The sequence below is a fragment of the Ambystoma mexicanum genome, chromosome 2p, assembly GCF_040938575.1.
Source record: "Ambystoma mexicanum isolate Mex_15411 chromosome 2p, UKY_AmexF1_1, whole genome shotgun sequence".
In the NCBI taxonomy this organism is placed as follows: Eukaryota; Metazoa; Chordata; class Amphibia; order Caudata; family Ambystomatidae; genus Ambystoma; species Ambystoma mexicanum.
The window spans coordinates 966,416,717-966,439,243 of record NC_090923.1 but is presented as its reverse complement, the minus strand read 5'-3'; the positions used below and the strand labels follow the sequence as shown (position 1 = coordinate 966,439,243).

The 22,527-nt window shown below is 44.9% G+C and overlaps 1 protein-coding gene across 1 annotated transcript in view; it reads right to left on the bottom strand.

The window, feature by feature from the left end:
- TIGD3 (tigger transposable element derived 3) overlaps positions 1-21,488 on the bottom strand; it is a 32,418-nt gene extending 10,930 nt beyond the window's left edge. Inside the window, exon 1 of the mRNA XM_069644762.1 lies at positions 21,349-21,488. The gene's annotated coding sequence lies outside the window, so the exon portion shown is untranslated. The remainder of the gene's footprint in view (positions 1-21,348) is intronic.
- Positions 21,489-22,527: the final 1,039 nt, after the last annotated feature.

Here is a 22,527-nt window from a genome sequence, read left to right as displayed (position 1 = left end):
CTAGGGGAGGACAAGGGGTCCAGAGATAGAATCAAGGAGTATCCTCAACCCGGACATTATCTGCTTAACCAAAATATAAAGCTTGCTGATACAAATTTGAGTAAGCACAGCAAAGGAAATCTTCAAATATGAAATCAGAGAAAACTACTCAAATGACCGGAAAATGGACAGAGAGACTCCCCAAAACCAACCAGAGGAGGGACAGCAAGAAAATAACTGAGAGCTTACTGACAAAAAAGAGGTATACAGTGGACAACTCAAGGAAACAAGGGATGCAATCTAAACCAGGGGTCGCTAAACAAGCCGAAGGGGAGAAGAGATCTGGGACATCAAAGCTTACAATGGAAAAAAAGAAACAATAGGATCCACAGGCGCAGCCTAAGAGAGGATCCCTGCTGGCCTCATGGAATACCAGGAGCTTTGGTCACCTGTACTCTGGTGAAAGTGAATTTTTGGCAGAATATGAGATTATATGCATACAGGAATCTTGGGTAAGAACTAGTCCCCTGTGTGAGGGCTATCAAGTATGCATTAATCCAGCCCTAAAGGCCCATTGGGAACACCACAAGCCGGCCTCTTGATATTAATTAAAGAGGACTCGGACCTACAGATATTAGAACATCAAACCCCGAATACTTATGTCCAAATGGTTAAACTGGTCAAAAACAGAGGGAAAAATGAGTTGAGAATGCTCTTAATAAATACATACTGAAGCACCCATGACTGTGAAATAGAGAAGTATGTAGCAGTGATTATGGGATTGATAGACAGATCAATGTATGAAGATCCAAGTCAACTGATAGTAATATGTGGAGATCTGAATCTAAAGCTCTTGGACTTAAAGGGAAGGTTGAAACAAAAGATACACCTAGGAACATCGGAAAAGAGATGGATTATGGAAATTAATATCCGGGACATGACTATGTTAAATGGGCAGACGCTGGGCGACTTCCCAGGTGCAAACACTTGGTATTGTAGCAATAAGAGTGCCTGCCTAGACTATTGCTTTGTAGCTGGAAATACAACTAGATGGATAAAATCATTGTCTGTAAAGAAACAAACTACAAGTGACCATGCACTGTTGGAAGTAGAACTATTATGGTACTCGAAGGAGCAAGATCAATATCATCTGGCACTCAATTGAACTCACATGGGACAGCAACCGGCTATGACTTAAAGCCTCCAACATCCCTCAGCTAGTGGCCAAATTGGACAGCAACATAAAAAATAATAATGGGAATGTGGTAGAGTATAGATGGTTGATGAAAGAATTCGAGGTGAGGAGAGACATAAATAAATCTAATACAATTGCAAGGAAACATGCATATAACAGTGATGTGGTAAAGAAGAGAAGAGAACATCGAGCTGAATTAAGGAGAATCAATCGAAGTAATTTGCTGGATGAAATAGAATTGCTTAGGCTAAGAAAACAGGGCAATAAGAACTGGCTAAAATCGTAGAGCGCAGAGTGACGCGGAACAGATGTTGGCAGCTGTCAACTGCAAATGCCCAATCCATCTGGGAAATCATAAACAAGTGAGAAGGTACACACCCGGCGTTAACCACTAATCAAGTATCGAAGGAAAAATGGGTGAATCATTATACAACACTTTTTAAAGACGAGATGACATAAACCCCGCCTAAAAAGAAGCACCAATTAACGTCCTTGGTGATTGATCTAGATAGGGAAGATATATTATTAAGACTCAATCAACTAAGCTCTTCTAGAGCAGCCGGCTCGGACGGCATATCGAACAAGAAGTGTGGTCAGACTTCATCCTGATCCTTTTTCAACAGATCCTACGTTCAAGAACAATACCTTCATCCTGGAAGGAAGCCCCGATAGTTCCAATTTTCAAAAAGGGGGATCGACTAACCCCAGGAACTATAGGCCAATCTCTCTTCTGGATTCCATTGGCAAGATTTTTGCATCAATCTTGCTAAGAGACCTAACAAATTGGGCGTTGAAGACAGGGATTTTGAACAAACGCCAGACGGCCTTTATGACGGGGTGGGCACTTCCCTGAATCTGTTCCAACTAAACCTATTAAAATCACAGGCTTTAGAATAAAAAATGAATGTGTATTTGGGCTTTATAGATCTCAAGCAGGCTTTTGACGCAGTTAACAGAGAGCGCCTGTGGTCAAAACTAAAAAAATGGCATTGCCCGAAAGATCTACTGCAGGCGATTCAAGAGTTGTACACTAATACAGTGCCCTGTCCAGCGTTTGCGTGTATGTTTATTCAAAGCATGTTCATTGTGGTTTCATATAGTCAATGTACTGTGTGTACTTACTGATGTTGCATTTCCAAATTCCGAGCAAACTGTCTCAGCTCACTTATGTATATTGTATGTGTGGATTCTACAACATTAAGCTTGATTAAATGTGCAAGTGGAATCTGGGTCACCACACCAGGTAAAGAGATGAGCACACTTGAGTGCACATTTACTAAAAACTATTTTCTGATTGCAATGGGCATAGCATTTTAGTGTCATTGCAGGCAAAGCCAAAATGGGGAGTGTTGTTCTTGGAGGGAGGGTCATTGGAGCAGACAATATGGACCGGTTACCTTATAATGAGACAGGAATTGAATTGGCATTATGGGTAAAGTCAAACTGAAGGGGGGATTGAGGAGTGTTTGCGGCATATTCTGATGCAGCCAGCATGGACATGTTTAGGCATAACCAGCAAGAAAAAGTGTTTTCACACAGGCAGGCTTCTTGCATATATTGTGGCCAAAGGCATCATGAAAATGTGTTGAATGGTGCTCATGTGCTCTGCTGATCACTTGCCATCCATTAGATTCTTTTCATGTTGCCTAATTTTTTATGTAAAAGCAACATGTTGAGAGTTATTCTGTGGGGAGAGGGAGGTTTGTGCAGCTATAATAGAAAGGTTTTCTTTTAGTCGGCCTAGCATTTCTAAATAGGGTGGGAGTGGGTGAGGCTACATTGGTGCAGCCCATATGGACACTTGTATTTTTAGTGGTATTATGGACAAAACAAACAAGATGAGTGATTTTACATTTGGGAACATTAGAGCAGCCAGTTTGGGCATGTTTTCTTACAGTGGAATGGCATTTCTACTGGCTGAATCTACACGATTACTGCGACCCCCATTACTGCATCCCCGAAATTGCCTTTTACATTATGGGCCACCCTAGGGAACCAAGCTTCTTCTGGCGGCTCAAAAGGCTGCACGAACAGCCATTGTTAATAAGTACCGCTGGACTAAACTGGAGGCAGACCCTCTCCCCACTGTACATAAGCCTCTCGCTGCAGATAATATACAACACAGTGCTTTGGACTCACCTGACCGGACTGCAGTTGCTGAGTCGGTAAATTACCTGATACTAATGGCTTAGCAACCTGTGCCGTAGCCACAATACCACGCCGGAGTATCTGTTCTTGTACTAGTCAATTAGAACATGGACAGGGACTTGCCCTTCTACACCTAGAACAGCTCTATTCACCACTCCTGACTTCCGGCTACCCACATTTTTGTGATGAGGCCTACTTTTGTAAGGCAGCTGGCGCAGAGTACGTCCATTTAGTGGAAATTACTCCGAATATGAGGATTGTCTCCGAATGTTGATTTTGCTGGGCTACTACTTAACAAGACACAATACACATTTGGCTGTGTATGCTAGAAATTGTATTTCGTCCTGATGAATGCCGCCAACTTGTGACACTGCAGAGGGTGAGGAGACGGCCGAAACACACTTTGTCAACCTTTTCTATACAGCTACCAGCAGCACTGCTTAAGTTAGGGCAGGTTTTACACAAAAGGAAAAAAGGATTTCAAATAGGATACTGGAAAATACCAGGGTCTGGATCTTGTGTCTGAAATAGAATCCTGAACTGTGAAAACCCCAGCAAGGAACTCCAGAAAATCATCTCTGAATTCACCAAACCATCATGTACCACCACCCAATCGACCGCATATCAATCTCTCTGCGACTCACTCTCTATCCACTTCTACACCACCGCTCTTAAGAGAACAAATTCTCTAACCAACAAACTGGCCCTCTTGCACCCACCACACAATCCACCCACCCCACCTGCCAACCCACCGCCTGCAACTCCAACCCACCCGATTTTCGACTCTTTCACACCAATATCAACAGACCAATTTCTCAAACTTCTCTCTGCCCGGAAACCATCCGGCTCCCGGTAGATCCCTGCCCAGCCTCAACCCTCAAAGAAATATTTGTATCTACCTGCGCAGGAGAATATGCAAGAACCATCATAAACGACTCCCTTATCTTGGGAATTTTTCCTAACATGTTCAAACTGCTCATGGCAAGCCCCTTCTAAAAAAAGCTTCCCTCGACCCTCTTGACCCCAAAAACTACCGTCCCATCTCAAACACCAGGTTACTTGCCAAACTCATCAACCGAACCGCCTACTCCCAACTAAATGCTTTTGTCGAAGCCAACAATCTCCTAGACCCCGCTCAATCAGGTTTCAGACCCCGACACGGAACCGAAACCACCCTGACATCAATCTGGGATGACTTTAAAAAACACTGCACACTCTGCGGGATGCGCTGCACTAATCCTTTTTGACCTATCTGCCGCCTTCGACACAATCAACTACTCAATCCTCCTAGACCGCCTCCACTCCGTAAGAATCCGTGGAAACGCTCTCAAGTGGATAGCATCCTTCCTCAACAATAGGAACCAAATAACCCTACTCTCCCCCTTCACTTCCGCCCCCCGACCAGTCAATACCGGTTTTCCACAAGGAGCATGCCTATCAGCCCTCCTGTTCTACCTCCATACGTCCACCCTCCCACGAATAATACGCTCGCACAATATCCTGTGCTACAACTACGCCGACGACACCCAACTAATCCTAAAACTCCATAACTCAATACCCAGCTACCAGCCCGACCTTGCCGCCTGCCTCCTTGACATTGATCACTGGATGACCACAAACCACCTCCTTTTAAACCCCGCCAAAACGGAAATCTAGGTGTGTGGCAACACCAAACTTCTCCCACACCCTCTTCCCTGGCCGTCATCCATGGGCAACTCCCCGACAACCTCATCCTCAGTAAAAAAGCTTGGATGCACTCTCGACTCTGACCTTACCCTCTCGCACCAAGTCAACAACATCTCTAAGTCCTGCCACTACCACCTCGAAATTCTTAGGCGCATCTTTACATACCTCTCCTTTCCCAACAGATTCGCCGTGGTCCAATCAATTGTAATGTCAAGACTGGACTATGCGAACCCCCTCTACCTCGGAGTCCAAGCATACCACCTGACTAAACTACAAAGAGCACAAAATGCTGCAGCCAAACTGCTACTAGCACTTTGTCCAAGGGATCACACCTCCCCAGCTCTCAAAACTCTCCACTGGCTCCCGGTTGCTCAAAGGGTGACCTTCAAAACCCTATGCATCTCTCACCGGGCAATGCATAAAACCGGACCTCAATACCTTCAGGACAAACTAAAACCTTATCATCCACCGCTCACTGTAAGATCAAGCTCTGCCCGCCTCCTAGTGATACCAAAAACCAACACAGTCAGGTTAGGTGGATCATCATTCTCAGCCTTGGCACCCACTCTGTGGAACTCACTTCCACCCCACATCCGACTCACTGAAGACCTTATGTCTTTCCGCCAATTACTGAAAACGTGGCTCTTCCCTCAAATAACTACTCTTAGGACAAACAGTATAAACAGCCACAAAAAGCAGAAACCCTAGGTTGCTGAATCAAAAAATAACAATCCAGTATAGAGACCCGATCGAGAAAATGAAAAACTAAAACTGCCAGTGTAAATAAAACAAACTGAGTGGAACGAATAAAGTGGATGCAAGGGATGAAATGGATGAAAGGGATGCAGTGGATGAAATGGATGAAGTGCATGGAACGGATGGAACGGGTGAAGTGGATGGAGCGGGTGAAGTGGATGGAGCGGGTGAAGTATATAGAATGGATGAAGTGGATAGAACGGATGAAGTGGATGGAGCAGATGAAGCGCATGGAGCGGATGGAACGGATGAAGTGGATGGAATGGATGAAGAGGATGGGACGGAAGTAGTGGATGGAACGGAAGAAGTGGATGGAATGGAAGAAGTGGATGTAACCCGGAATGAAATGGATGTAAACCGGAATTAAATGGATGTAAACCGGAATTAAATGGATGTAACCCAGAATGAAATGAATGGAACCGGAATGAAATGAATGGAACCGGAATGAAATGAATGGAACCGGAATGAAGTAGATGAACCGGAAGAAGCAAATAGAACAGAAGAAGTGGATGGAACGAGAAAACAATTGATAGAACTGAAAAATCGGATCGGATAGAAGAAGAATTCGCATAGAACGGAAGAAGAGAAAAAAATAAAGTGGATAGAAATGATGAAGTGACTGAACGGGTGAAATGATGGTTTGGATAAAATGGATGGAATAGACGTAGTGGATAGAACGGATGCAGTAGATCAAACAGAATGGATGAAACACGTAGAGTGGATGAAACGAATGGAGTGGATTGAACGAATGGAGTGAATTGAACAGAGCGGATGGAATATATGGAGTGGATGGAACAGATGGAGCGGATGAAGTGGATGGAGCCGATGAAGTGGATGGGGTGGATGGAGCGGATGGAATGGAACAAGTAGATGTAACCCAGAATGAAATGGATGTAACCCGGAATTATATTAATGGAACCGGAATAAAGTGGATGGAACCCGAATGAAGTAGATGAACCGGAAGAAGCGAATAGAACGGAAGAAGTGGCTGGAACGGGAAAAAAATTGATAGAACAGAAAAATTGCATCGAATATAAGAAGAATTCACATAGAACGGAAGAAGAGAAAGAAAACAAAATATTGAATTGGATGGAAATGATGAAGTGATTGAAATGGAGAAATGATGGTATGGATAAAATGGATGGAATAGATATAGTGGATAGAACGGATGCAGTAGATAAAACAGATAGAATGGATGAAACACAGAGTGGATGGAACATATGGAGCGGATGGAACATATGGAGCGGATGGAACATATGGAGCGGATGGAACATATGGAGCGGATGGAACGGGCGCAGCGGATGGAACGGGCGGAGCGGATGGAACGGGTGAAATGGATAGAACAGACAGACTAGTTGGAACAGAAGGACTGGATGGACGAAAGGAGTGAATGGAATGGAAGGAATGAACAGTACGAAAGGAGTAGATGGAACGAAAGGAGTAGATAGAACGGATGGGGTAGGAGGAACGGATGAAGTGGATAGACAGAGTGAGTTGGATGGAACGGAAAGAGTGGATGAGCGGATGAAGTGGATGGAGCGGATGAAGGGGATGGAGCGGATGAGTGGATGGAACCAACCACCATAACCACCATATCACAATACCACGCTTACTCTCTCCTATACACCACCACTCAAATAGAACAAAGCGATGCTACGACACCTTCGGTATAGCTGTTCTTATAATAACACCCGCATCATACTCCTCATCATCCTAATTAAACACAGCAAGATGAGCACACAGAGCCAGCTTAAGCGTTCTCCTCAGGCCTAACGCTGCCAGAAATCCGTCTGGGTGTCAACCCCCCAGAATGAACACATATACCTGACCTCCCAACTACCACACCTACCGATATGAAGCAGCTATCTCGCAACTGCCACACCAGCTGCACACATATCCGGTGCACCCACGCACCTTAGGACCATCTCTCTCTCAAATGACTTGAACTACGGTTCCCGAGGGCGTTCAACCTACCAGCGCTTTGAGATCATACCAATGATACATAAGGTGGTATATAAATGCAAAGTAACATAACATAACATATGTGTTGCTATCATTGTATACAATACTGCATGAAGGCCTTGTTTTGGCTAACAAATGTGTGTGTAAATGAATTGTTTAAAAAAATTTAAAAAACAAAGTATATATGTGTTATTCTGGTACAAAATAAAAAACAGATGTTTTTATGAGAAATTAAAAAGTTTCATGGTACTGGTTTGAAAAACTAAGGTGGTGAGTTTGACATAATAGCCTTGGCGATTTTTTGTTTTTGACTCATACTAATGCCAACATACTTGCCCCCAAACCTCAATTCAAAACTATTTCTAGACCGTATTGTAAATCTTCCTTTGCTCCTGAAACACCACAAAACTCTGAACCTGTCCATCAGTCTGAGACTATGTTTACCATTGACGAAGTTTGCCATAAAGGCTCATAGGATATGAACATAAAAATGTGCCAGGTCACTAACCTTAGAAGACATGCAAACCTTAATCACACCTTGTATAGAGGGTGAATCTACCACCTTTAATGCCAAGCAGCCAGCCAGCTTCAGCAGTCAACCTCTGGGATAAATGCCTACACTTACTAGTATAGTGAACGGGATAGAAAAAGACAACTTGTTCCCTTTTCTCAGAAGCAAGCATGACACTTGATTCTTTTCTTCTTACCTGACAGATAACAAGGCTATTAAAAGCCACACTACTAACCACTAGATCTCTAAATAAACATGCCACTGATGTACATGATTACATTATAGATAACAACCTCGACATCTTATGACTCACAGAGTCCTGGTTTATGGACTCGAGTGGTCCTATGATCGACTTGGCTACCCCTGACGGATATGCTATTTATTTCAAAAACCACAAACCAGGCCATGGGGAAGGAGTTGCCATCATGGCCAAGCGAAAATTCCCCTTTTTTTAATCTCCTGGTCACTGTGATAACCGTGATATCCTTAATTTGAAATGTAACCCTTCCCAATGTAGTTGTGTTAACATTGTCCTTCTCTATCTTCTGGACATGCCTAACTTTAACGAGGATATTGTGCAGCTGTTAAGAACATTGAACAAACCCAACTGTGTTACTCTGTTCCTGGGAGATCAAAATCGTTGGCGAAATAATGTTGTAGACAAAGATGCAGTCTCCTTAGAATGCAACCTTAACAACATTGACTATTATGTTCATCATAGCCAACCTACCTCTAGCAAGGGGAACCTCTTAGACTGGGTAGCCTCCAGGAAACTGGACATATGCATTAATAGCTGTAAAGACTGAAGGGGGTTATCTGTACTCCTGCCCGCTATATGGCAGAGTAGAAGCACAGAGCATGCCAGAAAAAATTCTCTATATGGTAGTATGGACGATCAATCAAGGCTTAAGCTCTCAGGAGGTGATGCGGGCTGGTTCCTAAGTACAGTGTACTCCCCAAACCCCTCACAAAGGAATTTCCACACCCTAGGTTATGTGCTAACACAGTTCTTTATTACACAGCCACAGTAGTGGCTGTGCGGTTACGGTTAAATTGCTAATCCCATAGGAAGAGCACTTTTTGGGCGGCTTATAACTCTGCTCTCCCTGGACGAATCCTCACCAAACTTTGCCAAAAAAGTATATGGCCCACTCTGAATTTTTTTGTGAGGTTTGGTCCGGGGGGGGGCAAAGTTATAGGGGGGGTCCCAAAATGTCTTTTTCCCCATAGACTGAATGGGGGAAAAAAACTTTGCTCACGCCTACAGCCCAAACCGCTGGATGGATTTTCCCTAAATTTGCGCCAGGAGCAGCAGCTTGGTCCCGAAAGCATGCTTTTGTAAATTTGGTGAATATCCATCCAGTAGTTTTTTTTTTTAAAACGACCACAAAGTAGGTCACAAACAATTAGTGATATCTATGTCCGCTGTGCGGACACACTTCCCTGTTCGCTCTGCAGACAGGACACCGATTGGTTAATCGGCTTGAGTCATGTCTGCAGACATGCAACGTGTTTGCTGATTGGATGGTGAAGAGCGTGAAGTGCGTCAGATTTTTGGAAATGACCGCCATCTTGGATTCGCGGACAGCGGCCGGTGTCCGCGGACATCGTGGTAAAAACATATTACAAAAACACAACATTGCACTTGTCAAACTTATCAAATAATCTCTGGGGAGGTGAGGGGTGATGAGGATGGGATGGAATATGGCTGCAAGAACCAAAAAAAACGGGTGTCTTTTGCCGCGAAAGTCTGCGAACAGTCCGGATGTTTGCGAACAGTCCTGTGAAAGTTTGCGGACACCTCAGCATTACAGGGTTGGTGAAATGCAGTTCTTGGATGGCTTCTAACTTTGGTGCCACTTAATGGAACTGCATGAAATTTTGCATGTATATTTCTGAGCGGATTGTGAGTGAGTATGCAAAGTTTGGTGGGATTCTGTCATGAGGGGGAAAAATTAGAGGGGGGTCCCAAAATAATGTAAAGGCTTATAAATAAGGTGCCATTTGACGAATCTATACTTAAATTTGGGAAACTGATAATACATTTAGATATGAATGTTTTTCCGAAGTTTGGTGGAATTCTGTCAAGAGGGGACAAAATTAGAGGGGGGGTCCCAAAATAATGTAAAGGCTTATAAATGAGGTGCCATTTGACAAACATACACAAAGGTTTGCAAAAAGATTATAGATCTAGATATAGATGTTTTCATAAAGTCTGAATGGATTTTGTCAAGTGGAGGCTAGGTTATATGACGATTGTATGTGCATACATTTGACACTTTTGAAAAAATAAAACATGGGTGGATTTCCAGCAAACTTGCGTAAGGAGCATTGGCAAGGACCTACAAGCATGGTTTTGCAAATGTGCCAGTGTTTTATTATTTGACAAGCGTCATAATGTAGCTACAAAAAATAGCGGTATACCTTTAGTGACTGAGGGGAAGCCTGTGGCCATGGGCAGTGGCCAGATTGTCCGGGTCATGGAATACGGTCATGATCCGGACAATCTGGCTACTGGCCATGACCACAAGCGACAAAACATAGGATTAAAATGGCCATGTCCACCTGGGACTGGCTTTGTGGTAAAGTTATTTGAAATTAGGATAGATCTGAAAGGGAAGAAAAATTTGCTTGTGGTACTATGGTCATAGGGTTCTCTTTTTGCCTTCTGCAGGCTGCCATGGAAAGTGAAGAGAGGCCCTGTATGGAACCCTCGCCTTCCCTTTCCATTGTGGCCATCTTGGAAAAGGATTTTCCTTCCTACAGGTGTAGGAAGAAAAATCCTCTCTTTTAGCACCCCGGGTTCCCGCTTTGGGAACCTAGGTTGCTAATGGCCTTCAACCCCCATTTCAGGGGCTGGAATGGGGAGATAATGGTCCAGAGACCTTGTTATCCACCCTCGCTTTGCTTTGGCTGATAACTTGGGCTGCTGGGCCGGTATCCACCGTTCCATTCCCTGGAACAGAGGATGAACGCCACAATATTCACAAAATGTCGTAACACAAAATGCATATGGAAATGCTGGAAAATCTCATTGAGTCTATGTACTTTACTGAGAAATATAAAGTAGATGGAGTCTATACATATTTTTTTAGTTCTATTTTTTAAATGTGAAAGGTGGCTCCTAAAGGAATATGTCTTTTGTTGTTTTTGGATGTATTTTTTTGGCAGGGGATCTGAGAACGAAAGGTGAGGAGGGAAATGAGGGAAGAGGAACCAAACACTAATATGGAGGGGTAGGTGAACAAGGGAAAATTTTGCGCGTGTGTTATTTCTAAGGTAGGGGCAGTGTTTCTCATGCTCCTTAATTACAGCAGTGGTGGTGGCTCTTGGGGAGGAGGGATTGCATTAGCTGATGCCATTTTAAGATAAATAGCAGTTTTGCTAAAAGTATGTACTGTGTTATTGGAATTGTTATTGATATTTTGCATTTATATAGCGCCTTATATACCATTGGTATGGTCTGAAGGTGCTGGTAGGTTGGGAACCGAAGTTCAGATCAGTAGAGAGAGTAGAGAGAGTCAAAAGATGCGTGTGAGCACCGGGTATGTGTGCAGCTCATGCTGTATCCGTGTAATAGCTGCTTCTTAGCGGTAGGTGTGGTGGTTGAGAGATCAGGAGTATGTGTTCGTTCCGACAGGATTTATCCAGACCGGATGTGGCTGCGTTAGGGTGAGGAGAACGCCTGGCTGGGGGGGGTGTAACCAGCAGGGTTTACTTTGAATGATGTGGAGTGAGCGGCGGATGTTGGTATGAGAACAGTTATACCGAATGGTGTCATAGTATCTCTGTGTTCTATTTGAGTGGTGATGTAAGGAGAGAGTAAGCGTGGTGGTGTCATATGATGGGTTATATGCTCTTTCAAACGTTCTCTGCATTCCAAACCATACTATATATGTCACACAATTCTAAGCGCTCCGGTCCGTTCCATGCACTCCTATCCACACCATGCATCCCAGTCTGCTCCATAACTCAGGTCCGCTCCACGCACTCATGCATTCCGGCTCGCTCTGCGCGCTCCAGTCCGCCATGCGTTCTTCAGTCATTCCCACGCATGCACTCTTGTTTGCCCCACGCATGCATTCTTGTCTGCCCCAAGCATGCACTCCTGTCTGCCCCACGCATGCACTGTCTGCCTCATGCTCTACGTATTCGGCAGCTCTAACTATTCATCCATTCTACGCACTCATCAGTATTGGAAACAATCTGTGCGTTCTACATACTCTTCCGCTCTACGCAACACGTCCGTCCACTCTGGGCATTCGTTCGCTCCAGGCACTCGTTCGCTCTGGCATTCATCCGCTTTATACCCTCACATGTACTATGCAGTCACCTATTTTACGCACTCATCCCTCTACGCACTCGCCCCCTCTACGCATTCATCTGCTCCCCACACTTATCCGCTTTAAGCACTCGTGCTTATCACGCATTCAACAGCAATATCCTGTTCTATATATTCATCTCTATACTCACCAGTTCTATACCTTCATCTGTTCTGTACACTCATTCTTTCTGTACACTTATCTACTCATCCGCCCTATCCACTCGTCCGCTCTATACACTCGTCCGCTCTATACACACATGTACATTCATCCGCTCTGTACATTCATCTGCTGCAGCGATCTACACACTCTTTGCACTTCCATATTCATCCGTTATCCACACTCATGTGCTCTACATACTCATCCGCTCCATATACTCATCTCTTCTACACACTTATCCAGTTTACGCTCATCCGTTCTTGACATTCATCTGTTTTACACACTCCTGCGTTCTACTCGTTTCTCTGTATTTACGCACTCATCCGCGCTACACGCTCGTCCGTTCTACACACCAAGCCGTTCTACACACTCATCCACTCAACATGTTCATCCATTCCATAAACTTATCTGATCTACATATTCATTCGATTTCCACACTCATTCGAGCTATTTAGGTATCTGTTCTTCCACTCATGCGTTCTTTCACTCAGTGCATTCATTTGTTCCACCTGTTTCATCCATTCTAACTAATTCATCCACGCCATTAATTTCATGCATTCCGCATGCATTCGGTCCATTTCAGGAGTTTAAATCTCTGTACCGTTTCCATATGATTTACTCTTATTAACCATTTCACTGCTTTGATCTACTTTATTTGTTTAATTCTGTATGTCCTTCTTAGTTTATATTAGGGGTTATTAGCTGTCAGTTTCACGCATCAGGTGGTTTGATGGATTGGTGTCATCGAGTTGCTGTTGGTCTGTTTGGGTTAGTTTGGTACGGGTTGGTTTTAGGGGAAGAGCCAGGTTTTCAGCAGTTTGCGGAAAGATATTAAATCCTCAGTTTGGCGGATGTGGGGTGGGAGCGAGTTCCATAGCATGGGGGCCAAGGCTGAGAATGATGATCCGCCTAACGGTATGACTAGGAGGCCGGCTGAGCTTGATCTTAGGAGGCGTGGGGGGTGGTAGGGTGTTAGCTTGTCTTGAAGATATTGAGGTCCAGTTTTATGCAGTGCTCGATGGGAGATGCACAAGGTTTTGAAAGTCACCCTTCAGGCTACTGGAAGCCAGTGCAGCGTCTTAAGGGCTGGGGAGATGTGGTTTCTTGGGCCGAGCGCAAGAAGCAATTTGGCTGCCGCGTTTTGAACCCTTTGGAGTTTATTCAGTTGGTACGCGTGGACTCGAGGTATAGGGGGTTTGCGTAGTCCAGTCTTGATATAACGATTGATTTGACCGCAGAAAGTCTGTTGGGAAAGGAGAGATATGCAAAGATGCACTGAAGGGTTTTAAGGTGGTAGTGGCAGGACTTTGAGACGTTGTTGATTGTGTACTAGATTGGTAATGGATAATGAGTAGGAATAGGTGTTGGAGCTGTGCAAGGGAAATTTTGAAGTTGAAAGTTCCTAGATCAGTAGAAAATGCAGTTCTGAACAGTCCGCGAAGCAGAGATCTTATTGTGAAGTGCGGGCGGATTCTCGGACACGTCATCATGCCGCGCGCTAGCGTATGGTCATGAGGCACTGTCCGCAAGGTCCGCTATGAAGTCAGATGTTCTTAGACGACTACGGATGCAAAACTAGTTGGATTAGTTGCAAAAAGTTTATAGAAGTGTTAAAAATGATTTCAGAAGGTGGGAAATGGCAGAGTTTTAAGGTGACACTTTGTAAATGGGACACAAATATTGCTATATTGGGTAAGTATGATATTAGTAAGTTGTAGGAAAATAGCATGCACTGGTAAAAAAACTATGAAATTCACTGAAAAAAACCTTGTTAAAGGGGCGTTATGGTTCAGTTGGACTAATAAAAAGCTATAAAATTCAATGAAAAAACTTTGTTAAAGGGACGTTATGGTTAAGTAGCACTAATAAAAACCTATCAAATTCAATGAAAAAAACTTTGTTAAAGGGACGTTATGGTTTCAAGTAAAATCGAAAACCCCCAGAAAATCGCCAGTTATGGTAAGCTAAACAACCATAACTCACGCCACCACCATGCACTGCTAAGACCAACACCCAGGACATCAAAGTTGACATCACTGATGACATCACATGTGAAATAGATGTTGATGAAGTCCCTACAAGGAGTTGTGTTTATATTGTTGGTAACAATATGTCAGGGGTGATCGGGAGACCTATCATAAACTACTTAATCTATTAAAGAATGTACAATAATACAGAAACGTAATCATCTATAAACATGGATGGGCAATGACTGCAGCATGCACCATAGAAGTACACTATTTATAATCTTGTAATTTTGGATAGTACAATAATGAATGCTGCCGTAACAGAGTTAAACATGTAATAACTAGCTTTTTCAGTGAATTTCAAAGGTTTTTATTAGTGCAACTTAACCATAACGTCCCCTTAAAGTTTTTTCATTGAAAAAAAAATATATATATATTTGCTCAATATAATATGGCTCAATATATATACATGCATATATTTGCCATATTAGAATTGTCAATGTGGTACCACACTTAGCTATTCACTCCTTTAAAATGCATCAACTGCTGGAAGTTATAACAGCATAAATCATAGGAAGGAAGGCAAGTAGTTTAAACAATGGCAGAATAGTTCTCTTGCTACTAAGACACAGTTGTGGGTGAGGATCCCCCACCTGGGCAACCAGTGATAAAGAGGGTTAACAAGCCCAGTCCATGAATGTTTAAATAGTCTTGTTTCCTGGTTAAAATGTTCAACTACCCCAATGCACCTGAGTTAGAAGAGTTTCTTTGACGGTTCGCTGATGGATCACTCGAGAGTGGACTCCCTTAAAAGCAGGATTCCTCGACGAAATGTGAACACTTGTGTCGAGACTGCAGCTTCAATCTTTGCTGTGCTCGTCGACGATCAATTGTGGATGTCCTGCGAAGACGAGGCATGCGGTGCACCTTGATGGAAAGAGATCAGTGCCGCAAAGAAGACTTGGTGAAGAACGTAGGCCCGGCAGCGGGCTTCGGGTGTCAGCATCGACAATCGGGACTCAACCACGGATGGATTTCAGATTTTCACTTGTCTACGTCTTTGCGGACTTCGGGTGGCGGGAAACCCACCGGTGGACTTTCCTCGGTCATTGACGACGTCGACTTTCTCCAGCGGGACAAATCGGTCCACGGTGATAGCAACGGAGCCCTTCGTTCAAAATGTTCTTAGGCAAAGGTGGAGCGTTGCGGCTCTGGTCGTCGAGCAGCACAGCGTCAAGCTGTTCCCGCTTCTGGCCAACACGAATCGACAGGCTTCCAGGGGTCACAGAAATCCTCTGAACCCTGGTCGACGACAATGGACTTCGATGGCCTCGATGTCCTGGTGCTTTACTTCAAGATTTCTCGGTGGACCCCATCTCCGGTCGACAGAATTTCAGGACTGACTACCAGGGTGCCTTGATGAAGATCAACTTCAACACAGTGTTCCCTCATAGCTCGGGAGAGGTCTCCTAGCCAGGTCCTCTCTTAGATCGGTCCTTAACAGACTCGACAGCTTTTAGATTTTGTCGACGGAAGGCAGCAGCAAACCTTCTTCTTCCACCTGGGCTTCAACGATAAGCAGCTTCAACTTCCAACTTCAGCTTCTGAACAAATTGGGAAGTGAGAGGTCCCCAGATATACACATCTGTCCCCCATTCACTCTGCTGAGCCAGGCTCAGTCAGCCAATCAGACAGAAGGGCATTCATGCAGGCAGCCAGCCAATCAGGCCCACAGGCATTCAGGCTATTCACTTCCACCCAGAGACCCATAACAAGGAATGTGGAATGGGGCAAGCACCAAGCCTTTCAGCACCCCACATTGCATTCATGTCAGTTTCATGCAGTGCTGTCTCATTCTTTCTGTCGCTCACACAGAAACCAGACACCCATAACATTGAATGCATTTTGGGTCCCACACTATTCACACAGGTCCCACCCCAAGGGTGAACCCACAACATACAGTCACTGGGAAGGCTACAGCCAGTCTGGCCTGGATCTCCCCACAATACCATATATGGTTCTTCCACCCAACTGCCAGTCAGGGGAAGGGACAGAGTCAGGGCTTCCCAGGACTTTGGGAAAACAAGGTAACAGGCAATAGAAAGCAAGAGGCCAGGGGCCATCTTGTCTCCTATTAGGAATCCACTGATTCGATGGCCGGGACCGGGTATCCCAAATCGGAGGATACTCAGAGCACCTGTCAAATTCAGCATGAAGCTTCCACCAGCCCATACACCCTGCTCTGTGGGCCACACACAGGCGCACAAAAACATACACTAGGGGTACAGGGTTGTACCCCCACCCATGGGTGCCGTAAGGGTATCCCAAGGGTCTTGGTTCACCACAACCAAAATGAGGAAGAGCTGCACTGCCAGGAGTCCCAACTGGACTCCTCTGCAGAAATCAACACAGAACACAAATGATAAGGGAGTACAGGACAAGGACATGGAGGCTCCAAAAAACACAAAAATGCAGGTCAACCCTCTAAAGAATGAATTTTGGCAAAATTATAAGAAATATATTCCTACAAGAGTGTATTAATAACCTTATGGCTTCTACCTCAGACGATGACAATCCTGATGTGTTGGTATCTAAATATAATTCTGTTATGACGCCATGTGACCCCTTTGAAAAACAACATAGTTAGAGAAAATACTGTACACAACAAGTGGTTTACACCCAACCCCGCTGCTCGAAAAAAGGAAAAGAGACAAGCAGAACGCAAGTGGCAGAAAATCAACTCTGATATAGGTAAAGTAACCTGGAAAAATTTTGATAACTCATATATATATATATATATATATATATACACACACACACAGACAAACACGAGGAAAAGAGGAACTACTTTAACGAGCAAATAAACAACACAGGTAATGATACCAAAAAAAAGACTTGAAAAACCTAAAGCACAAGTATCATATATCATTCCAAACAATCAAGATTGTGTTAGGATTCAGCAAGCATTTGCAGACAAAGTTGCCATAGCGCAAGATAACATTGAAAAGGATTTAGGGGCCAGTAATCCCCCCATTCTACACTGTTCTGGCCTGGCTCATTGAGCAGTAGTCAAATGCCGTCCCTAAAGCAGAATCAGCAAAAAATGTGCCTTTAAACCGATCACAACGGTTGATATGGAAAATACTCTGGCCATAATGCACCCTACTTCTTGCTTTGGAGATGTTATTCCCTCTAAGTTCATCCTAGGGAATAAAAAGTGTTTTCACCTTTTCTTGTTTAGTTCGTGAATACCTTGTCCCATCACAACCATGTTCCAGTTGCCATTAAAGAAGTTGTTGTTACCCCAGTAGTGAAAAAAGTGGGGTTGGATCCAAAAGAAGCTAAGAACCTTAGGCCATCACCAACTCGCACTTCTTACTGAAGATAGTCGATAATATGGCCACCCTGCAACTCCAAGTATCCTTGGAAGTTACATCCAAGTTACATGCTAGGCAATCTTCCACTCAGGGCAGGGCAGAGTGCTCTACTTGACCTGCAGACCCATACGGTGGAGAATTTAGACAAGGGCAAAGCAGGGCTGCTGATATTATGGACTTGTCGGCTGCGTTCGATCTCCTTGATCATGAACGGCTTTTGGACACCCTTGCCAAAATAGGGAATTACTCACAGGGGGCGATTGACTCGGTTAATTCGTTCCAATCTCATTGGAATTCGAAAGTGCGCTGGGATGACGCCAACTCAGGGACTGCCCCTATTTCTTAAATCGTACATCAGGGGGTCTATCACCTATATTATTTAACACCTACATCAGGCCACTCTGTGATCTCCTAGCCGAGACGGGAGCATTTTCTATAAACTATGCTGATGACACGCAGCTGATACTCAAGCTCGTTGGGGAGTATGGCACCGATACCATCAATCTTTCCCATAACTACAGACAGGGCTTTAAGTGGGCCGGGGCCTGCCGGGGCTGGGCCCCGGCAGGCTTCGAAATTTCGTTTTGAGGCGGGGCCCACTAATCTCCCCGGGCAACCCCGGCCACTACACGAAAAAGCATTTTTTTTCTACAGCCTGAAGCTCTCGCTCATGTGCGAGAGCTTCAGGCTTCAGAAAAAAATGCCTTTCAGCTATAATGGTGGCGCCGCACCTGCGAGGCATCCCTTTAATCAAGGGATGCACGTGGGCCGGCGCCACCATTATGGAGAAACGTGAGGTCGCTGGAAGCAGAGGGCTTTCTTTCTAAATACTGAAGCTCCCGCGGATTCGCGGGAGTTTCAGTCTTTAGGAAAAAGGCCTCTGCTTCCAGTGGCCTCACCCTTTCAGCCTTAATGGTGACGCTGCCCCTCCCCAGCTGGCGAGGGGCAGCACCACCATTAAGGCTGAATCGGCAAAGCGCTGTCCCCTGCCAGGCAAGCCTATACAAAATAAATGCAGAGATCAGCACCCTCTCCCCCATAGGGAAGAGGGTGCTAATCTCTACAAAAGGCTGCCTGGCAGGGGTGCCAGTAGCCCATTGAGCCGGGGCTCGTCAAGGGGGCGTGGCCTAACGGCCCATCAAGACCCCGTTGTTAGGCCACGCCCCCTCGATGGGCCCCGGCTCGATTTCTAGTGCCACTTAAGGCACTGACTACAGAGTTATTAGACACTGGATGTGCCTCAATGGTGGTAAGATGGGGCTTTTGATTTTTGGCTCATCCCAAGGCAAAGCTAAACTAGACTCCAGATATTCTAGCTTTAGCATTGAGGATGGCGGCATTTCCACCCTTGTGGAAGTGAAAACTCTAGGCATCTACAAGGAATCCTCTCTGGGTGCAGAGGCACATGTCTACCAGATGACAAAAAAGTGCCAATACTACCTTAGGCTGCTCAGGCAGATAAAACCTTTCATCTCTGAAGAAAACTGTATCACCATAGCCCAAGCTATTGTTTTGTCAAGGTTCGATTATGGAAATGCCATCCTAGTGAGTGCTAATAAAGGGTGTCCTGACAAACTTCAGGTCCTGCAGAATGATGCTCTACGCATTGTGAAAGGAGTTTCTCAGAGAGACGGTGTCTCTACTCTGAGGAGGGCTATACACTGGCTCCCAGTAACAGCTCAAATTCAATTCAAGGCAGCTACGTCGGTTCATAAGTGTCTTTACGGTAAACACCGACATATTTGAAGGACAGACTGGTCATTTATGAACCGAAAAGGACTTTACGTTCTGGCAACGCGGCTTATATATGCTGCCCTAGATTTAAGCGGACAAAGGGCCTAGACAGGTCTTTTCAAGTTGTGGCGGCTCACTTTTTCCTGCCTTTGAAGTTACGACAGGAAGCCGATTTGGTCTCATTCCGCAAGTCCATGAAAACTCTACTGAAGGGTTGGATTGCTGTAGGGTTTCCGAGCTGTCCGCCTTGTCCTGTCATGGATGTTTGTACTGCTGTGTTTTGCGCTCTTATGCCTGAGTGTTTCTTTGCGTTAGAAATAAATAAATAAAAATAAAATAAATTAAAAGGAAGAAAACTTCACACCTTCCTGTACGACTAAAACAGACAGTCATGCATCACTTCCCTATAGATCCATGTCGGTTGCTAGGCTGTTCATATTTCCTACAATAAGCCCATCCCTTTTTTTGTTTTGTTACCAACAACATTCACCTTTGACATGTCCAACCCTTGGGTTTGACCACCTCTGGCACGATAGCCCAGAATAACCATTCTGTAATTCACCTGTGTTATTACAATAAAAAAACAAAGAGGTAAATTAGCCTACACATCTATTAGGATTGTCCGAGCAGGTTTTCAAGTCCATCACTCACACAACACTACAGCCTTGATTATCTTATATAATCCAGTGCTGCTTTGAAAATACACCCCTTATCTTATCAAAACACTACAGATATTTTCATAGAACCTAGTCCATTTTCTTGGACCAAATTACCCCCCTTTCTTTGTCTATATCTCTACCCGTCCTTTCCCATCCCCTACCTTTACACTTTTCTCATACGTGTCGAGTCAGCTCATTACACGAGCACACTAGTAACATACAATACATGGACGGTCGTCATCGTATTCGCACAGGAACTCGGAACTACAAAGCACTGCTCACCAATCAGACCCACGGTCTCTGTAGCAGGTGCATCAACTAACTGAACTATCTTCCCCGCTTAAAGGGAAGTTCCACGAGGATAACGCGCGAAAGTGGTAGCAGCATCTCAAGTTTTTAGATATGCCCATATACAGCAGTCTCATTAACCCACCCTGGTAGATTACCACATATAGGACGGCCACCACTCCTAAGTGTACATGGCTTGTGCTCAGTTACCCAAAACAATGATCGGCGATGTGGGCGGGGCCTCACCTCCTGCGTGGTGGAGGGGACAGCAACTTTACGCATATCCCAATTCAGTTGCTTGGTTTCAGTGAAATCTCGGCAGCAGGCACAATAAACAACGAAATTATTGTACTGCGAAAATGACAACTGTAATTCACGGATGGCAAGTAGGGAGCGGGCCAATCCAGTGGAAATACAACCCTACCCAAAACAGTGACCTCCTAATCTTTTGTGCCTCATCCTTAACATATATACAGATCTGACTACAGTGCCTGGGTGGAGGGATTAGGCGGGAGCTGCCTCCTGCACTGTAGATCATGCCGTCCCTGTATTGCACTGTAGATCATGCCGTCCCTGTATAAACTGTTCCAGTAGCTAATACTCACGAGTTGCATTCACCATCAGGCAGGAATATGGCACGGTTCGACCCACAGAGGCATGGTGCTGGTGCAGTCATAACGGAACTGCTGCTGTTGCTGTAAAACAGACCCGCATAGAGGAGGAGTTCTGGAGAGGCAAGGGCTGTGATCAGAGGAGGTGCTCGGGGCTCCATTGATCAGGTCTGAATACTCACTTCTGCAAAGCTCCACCACCGATTTGTGCCTGAATTCAACACAAGACAATTCAATGTAGCATAAAGGAATCCAATTCTACAACATACACGATTAAGATAACGTTAATACAGTGCAATACAGTAATTCAGTGTAACACAATGGTAAAGTGATATGAAACACAAAGCAAAAACTCCAATTCAGTGCAACATAAATTCAATACCATGCAGCCAAATACAAAACAATAAAATGCAACGTAACTGTGATGTCGGCAAAAGAACATCTGCTGGGGCCTGGCCCAAGCTGTAGGGCGCAGCGCGTCGCTGTGCAGGAAAAGAAGACACAACCACTCGTTATAGTGCATAAACCCGGACTGGCGTCATACTTGCCAACCCTACCGATTTAGGCGGTAGGATACCGCTTTTTAAGCAACCCTACCGCCTACCGACTTTCGAGGCCGAACTACGGATTCTCAGGCCTGTGCCTGAGGCCCCAGAGCACTGCAGCATCCAGGGCGTGATGGCCCATCTCAGATTTTGATTGATGATAGAGGCGTGCGCCTGGCCTGAGATGGGCCGTCACGTGACTCCGGCTCTGCCCTGTGCACGTGTCTGCCTCAGCCTGCCAGCGTCAGCGTGAAGTGTGCCGTGATCCTTCGGGCAGTGGTCACTGGTGCCTCAGCTAAAGTTGAGTCAGTTACTGTCAGTCTGGACGACTCCACTCTCTGTCAGGTAAGCTGCACATAGCGCTAAAAGGCACGCACTTCCCGGCGCCGGAATATCATTTTCTCCCAGGTGCCATTTAATTAAAAAAAACACAAAACTTTGTTTACCTGTGAGCAGGAAAGTCAATTTGCATATCTTTGCCTCATACTGTCTATATTGCGGGATGCATAGCTCTCAACTCACCCGCTTTTGGCGGGTGTCACCCGCCTTGCAAAGGGCTGACTCACCCGCCAAGCCTCCTGCACGCCCATTCATTACAATGGGCGTCTCACCCGCCAAAAACAAAATC